This window comes from Schistocerca americana, chromosome 2 (assembly GCF_021461395.2).
Source record: "Schistocerca americana isolate TAMUIC-IGC-003095 chromosome 2, iqSchAmer2.1, whole genome shotgun sequence".
NCBI classification, from domain to species: domain Eukaryota; kingdom Metazoa; phylum Arthropoda; class Insecta; order Orthoptera; family Acrididae; genus Schistocerca; species Schistocerca americana.
The window spans coordinates 479,288,791-479,295,496 of record NC_060120.1 but is presented as its reverse complement, the minus strand read 5'-3'; the positions used below and the strand labels follow the sequence as shown (position 1 = coordinate 479,295,496).

Genomic DNA, 6,706 nt, shown 5'->3' with positions numbered 1-6,706 from the left:
TCAAGAAACGACTTCAGCGTGTTCATCTCCACAAAAATTCAAACGAATTTCTCCTTCTCCATGACAATGCAAAACCTCACACAAGTCTGCGCACCCAAGAGGCGCTCAGGAAACAACACTGGGCTGTTCTTCCTCATCCACCGTAAGGCTCGGATCTCGTACCTTCCCACCATCCTCTGGCCCAATGAAGGATGCACTCTGCAGGAGGCAGAACGTGGATGATGAGGAGGTTATTGATGCTGCAAAGCGTCGGCTCTGACTTCGACAAGTACAGTGATGTCATGCGGGTGTACAGGCCCTGCTAGTAAGGTGGCGTAAGGCTGTCACAGTGAACGGAGATATGTTTTTCTAGCCAGAAGAGTGAGGAATAATATGGTGTATTGCAATCCTGGACAAAACCAACCTGCTCTCCAAAAACAATGTGTTGCATTACTTGTTGAACACAACTCATACCTATAAAAACCAAACACCCTGTATATTAGAAGGCAACGGCCTTGCCGCAGTGGATACACCGGTTCCCGTGAGATCACCGAAGTTAAGCGCTGTCGGGCGTGGCCTGCACTTGGATGGGTGACCATCTGGGCCGCCATGCGCTGTTGCCATTTTTCGGGGTGCACTCAGCCTCGTGATGCCAATTGAGGAGCTACTCGACCGAATAGTAGCGGCTCCAGTCAAAGAAAACCATCATAACGACCGGGAGAGCGGTGTGCTGACCACACTCCCCTCCAATCCGCTTTCTCAACTGAGGATGACACGGCGGTCGGATGGTACCGATGTGCCACTTGTGGCCTGAAGACGGAGTGCTGTACATTGGAAGATTACGCAGCAGATTTCTCCTACAGAAATCGCATGTGGATGTTGTTTCTTTATGAGAAGATCATGTTACGCCTCGTGTAAGAAGCAGAAGCGTCTAACTGCCCATGTCAGTCTTTGACAGCAGCAGGATCGTAGCCTTCCGAGACTGCATTTAATGATTCTGCGATATTCGTATTCTCCGTGGTGTGAATCCCAAGGTAACTAAACGAATATGGAGTCGATTCTTTCAGGATAGCCATACTCAACGCAAGATCTCATGACCCCACGCGATTAGCGCCAGAGAGGAAAGACATTGCCAGCCACTGTGACCGAGCGGTTCTAGGCGCTTCAGTCCGGAACCCCGTTGATGCTGCGGTTGCAGGGTCGAATCCTGCCTTGGGCATGGATGTATGTGATGTCCTTAGGTTAGTTAGGTTTAAGTAGTTGTAAGTCTAGGGGACTGATGACCTCAAATGTTAAGTCCCATAGTGCTTAGAGCCATTTGAATCATTTTGAAGGAAAGACACTGTTCGCTCGGCCGTGCAGAATCGTACAGCCACGTCTCGTACCCTGAGTCATGAAACTGGTTTGCTTGCAGCAAGTCAAGCACCCACTTGGAGAATGTGACGACATCTGCAGTACCACAGCCTGACAGCACAGCAAACCTTGTTGCGGTTTCCTGTGGTGCGACAGCGGAGAAGCGCCCAACAGAAGGCAGGACAAGGAGTGCCACTATGTCGTCTTCTCAGATGAGTCCCGCTCATGCATACAGCACATGAGGCCTCGAGGACAACAAACGATGCAACACTGCATTCGTCTTCGGCATATGGGCCCACCATCTAGTGTCATGGTGAGGGTATCATTGGATAAACAACGTGATCAGTTCTGGTTCGCTTAGCCGGGAATTTGGACAACACTTGCTACATTTCTGATGTGCTAAGGCTGGTGGGTATGCCAGATGTTCTAAGACTGCGTAACATTATATTTCAACAAGATAATGCAAGACTACATGTATGATTGGTTAGTTGATTTTGGGGAGGGGACCGTGCGGTTCTAGGCGCTGCAGTCTGGAACCGCGAGACCGCTACGGTCGCAGGTTCGAATCCTGCCTCGGGCATGGATGTGTGGGACGTCCTTAGGTTAGTTAGGTTTAACTAGTTCTAAGTTCTAGGGGACTAATGACCTCAGAAGTTGAGTCTCATAGTGCTCAGAGCCATTTGAACCATTTTGAACCAAACAGCGAGGTCATCGGTCCCATAGGATTGGGGAAGGATGGGGATGGAAGCCGGCCATGCACTTTCAAAGGAGCCATCCCGGCATTTGCCTGAAGCGATTTAGGGAAACCACGGAAAAGCTAAAGCAGGATGGCCGGACGCGGGTTTGAATCGTCGTCCTCCCGAATGGGAATCCAGTGTGCTAACAACTGCGCCGCCTCGCTCGGTCACATGTATGTCTCCTGACATACCTCCATACAGACGGTGTTAGACTGTTGCACTGGCCTGGATCTTCACCACATCTCTCATGCAGTGAAAATATTAGGTTAGTACACCACCAGTTCCCAGCCACTATGATTGATAAAACACTGGTACAGAGCTGAAGCAGCATGGAATCGTGTACCCATACCTGTCATCCAAACTCAGTTGGGCACGTTGCCCAGTCAGGATGAAACTATTGTTACTGCCAGAGGTGGCAGTTCTGTGTCTAAATTTCGCATACTGTATATCCCCAAATCACCTACAAATATATACATGTAGTCTTCCTACAACACTCTGTAACCACAATAAGCAAAATTTACGGCATGCTCAGATCCCGTGACAGCATCGCAATAAATCTTTTGTGTCTTCTGAAAAACTAGATAGGGGCTGTTCTTTCAACGAGGTAATGTACTGCGAGACCTGAGTTTCTAGCGGCATATACAATCTTCAAACAACTTACGGGAATGCAGCCGGGTTACGTTGTCCACGACCACCGATATTTCGACACGTGACCACCCTGCCATTTTCAAGGCAAAACTGCCCAGTTTCACCTTGCAAATGACAGGGTGATCACCTGTTGAAATATCAGTGGTTGTCGACGACGTCACTCGGCTGCATTCCCGTAAGTTATTTTAGCAGGTGACGCATTGTTCCTTATACCGTCCCATGAATCACTTTGTAACGCCGGAAATGCAAATCCTCCTATTTCCATCTATTGTACTATAAATTTTTTCCCTTATTTTGTTACCTGAAGATATGTCATTTCTGTGTCTGTATATATTGTAATTGTTCTACTATATATATATATATATATATATATATATATATATATATATATATATATATATATATATATGCATTTATGTCGATGTATAATTGGTTTGTTTTGTAAATATTATTTGTATTTTTACGCTGAGTCTGGCCTAGGGAAAACTATGCTATCGCCCGCATCTCGTGATCGTGCGGTAGCGTTCTCGCTTCCCACGCCCGGGTTCCCGGGTTCGATTCCCGGCGGGGTCAGGGATTTTCTCTGCCTCGTGATGGCTGGGTGTTGTGTGCTGTCCTTAGGTTAGTTAGGTTTAAGTAGTTCTAAGTTCTAGGAGACTGATGACCATAGATGTTAAGTCCCATAGTGCTCAGAGCCATTTGAACCATTTTTGAACTATGCTATCGAACGATTCGTGTGGCGAACCAAAGTGTTTAGGATCTTTGGTAGTGTTAACTCTGCTGCATGGAGCGCGGGCAGAGAGAGTCTGGCTGGAGTAGGGCGGTGGAGCAGGTGTGTTGTGTGACGCTCCTGCGAGTTGCCGTGCTTTCGGGGTTTGGCAGCATGTAATTGCGCTCGACTTGCTATGATAGTTTCTGACACGACGTCGCGAACGGGAAGCATTAGCTGGCGTACATCAAGAGCCCGTTTCGCCTGGTGACCGTGTCGAGAAGAAGGTGCGCCAACATCCAGCTTCTGCAATAGCTACGGCCGACAATGAGTGACAGTTGTCACCTCCCCAATCGATGACTGCAAACCTTCAATCAACCAACAAGGAAGACTAAAAGCACGTAAAGTTTTAGAACTGTATGGCAGACCTCAGCCTTTCAAAGTGTTGCATCACAAAAATACAGCAACTTAGCATGAACCTTTGTTGCTCATTGGCCCAATTGCATTGCCAAGCAGGGTCCCTTCTTTTTCCGAAATGAACCCGAGTGTCGTTGAAATTCAAACGCCAGCATTAAAGTAATATCATTCCATTTCACTGCTTTAATTTCTAAGTTCAGTTAAAGTATTCATAGGTGGCTACAATAAACAAACAGAACTATATTTAGATTACACAAGCACAAATTAAGAGTGCGAATTTTGTTACCATATTTTAGCTTACCTGTGACTGCAGCTGAGCTAGGTACGTACTAAATTTTACTATTGTTGATTGTTCAAAATCATTTAATTCAATTCCAAAGTTAAATCTCTTATTTCTAAATCACGTAGATTCAAGTTGCTTTTGAGATGATTGTTGAGGTAGCCCAAGACTAACCTTATTTTACTGAATTTCGTAGTGCTTCAGAAACAAAGCTCACTATTAATTTCAGTCACTAAATTAATTTTAAATTTTCCGGTTTTATTAATTATTTGCTAAATTAAGTCAGAGTGTATCGAAATTTATTACTTCTGCCAAACTTTCAGTTTTCACACAACACATGTCAACCTTCAGTTGCCACGCTTTTAGTGCTAATTATATGTGCATTAATCTTTCATTTTCAGTTATTATAGTAGTTGTCCATAGGATTGGCGACCGTAATTTTTCCCAAATCTCAAATATCTAATTAACGCCAATTAATTGTTAACGTAACGACTGCACATTTTCTTTCTTTATTAATTTTACCCTTTTCTCAAAATTAATTTTCACCCATTTCATTTGCATTTTTCCTTTCATTTAGATGTAACCCTTTCCTCCCTCTTTACCGACAAATTAACTTCGGTGACAATTGCTTTTCCCAAATTTCCATTAGGTGCACGAGGTTTAATTTTTCACTGTATTAAGGTCGATAAGTGAGGGGGAGGTTACAACTTCAAGGATCTAACGGAAAATGTTGACTTTTTTCTCTAACCTACGCCGTGCATAAAGTATCCTATCAGAAATTACACTATGAGATAACGAACGTCTTAACATTGAAACAAGAAATGCGTTTTATCACAGAATAGGCGAGAAAGTTAAATGTGGAAATTGGTCGCGGGTTGGCCGAGAGCGAAGCGCGGCGGGACCAAATGGAGAGCGGCCCGCGAGCAAACAAACGAACGAAAAGGACAGACTACGAACAACGACGAACGACCGAACGAAACCTTACGACGACAAAACGCCACACAGCCCACACACAGTTCCCATGTACAAATTGTTCGGCGCAAATCAGAACACACGCAAGTACTTCCTCAATTTCCCGGCATTTCAGTGCATATTTGGTCAATTTCCCTCGTCATTTTTCGCAATTCTATCGATTTTATGTCAGATCTATCCATGCAATCATGACATAACCTCTCGTTCTGTGATATAAAATTGCTTGCAAATGTAGCACCGAATATACACCGAAATGCGGGGAAATTGAGGAAGTACTTGCGTATCTTCTGGTTCGCGTCGAACAATTTGCACATGGGAACAAGCATGCGGCAACAAGAGGAAACCGTCAAAACGTCGACATCGAAACGAAGGGAATCAGGGAGGCAGTCAATTTTTCCCCATCGAGGCAGCATTATACTGTATGTCTATTGAGATACCAGTGATACACGCGAGTTGACTACTGTATTTGATGCTTTTCAGGAAGACAGAGACCCATTCACCTCTAAACTTACTTGCATCTGCGTTAAAGGATAACAGAGAGTGGACGGGGTGAGCGACTGAGATACAGTTGTAATGAGGTACGATTTAATGGTTGACTGATGCATTCTAGAGAAGGAGAAGTTGCTGCAGGTCAATTTTCCCACTGTTCTGTCCGGATGTGTCAGTCACGTGACATAGCCTGCATTCTACTCGTATACAGCCACGTGTTCTGTATGTGGTTTAAAGCACTGCCTACTTGCGATCGTTAATGGTAAACCTGTCGGTCATCAGTGGACTTCCATCTCATATGTGATGAAACTTGATATATTCCTCTAAATGATCTGTGATTTATGGGATGTATTCCATCCCCCTGTCTCATCTTCGGTGTAAAATCGAGACTTCAGCGTCATAACTAAGTTAGTGATAGGTGCTCGTGAGGCGCTGCAATCCCCATGCACACATTTGCCTGACAGATGTGCTGTTTACAGAGTTAGTGAAGGAATGACTTGTAATTTTCACATGTCGGACGCTGCTGCTATGCGTTCATCTGTTTCCTTGTAGGAGGTATCCCCTGATGCTGACGATCATTTTATATAGGCCTGATGCAGGCAGCGTATAATTTCTAAACCGTGATCGTATATGAACAATGGACACTATACGTCTCTGGAAAGCTATATTGTGCTCGTATCACTCAAAGCAAATGTTTTACGGAAGTAGCTTTTTCGTTTTACGGTTCGATAACATAGTTTATCGTAGAGAAACCGGGAAGAAGGATGTATTTCATGCGCGTGAAATGTATTTCTTACATTGGAATATTAACAGCGCTACATTCCATACGACTGATAGGTCGGAAACGCAGGCGATCTAACATTATAGGCCGTTTTAAGTGCAGAACGTTGTAGCCTTACCAATATCTTTCAGGTACCAAATGGTTCAAATGGCTCTGAACACTATGGGACTTAACATCTGTGGTCATCAGTCCCCTAGAACTTAGAACTACTTAAACCTAACTAACCTAAGGACATCACACACATCCATGCCCGAAGCAGGATTCGAACCTGCGACCGTAGCGGTCACGCGGTTCCAGACTGAAGCGCCTAGAACCGCACGGCCACACAGGCCGGCTTTCAG

The 6,706-nt window shown here is 44.8% G+C and overlaps 1 pseudogene; it reads left to right on the top strand.

The window, feature by feature from the left end:
* Positions 1-484: 484 nt before the first annotated feature.
* LOC124597415 lies at positions 485-602 on the top strand (annotated as a pseudogene).
* Positions 603-6,706: the final 6,104 nt, after the last annotated feature.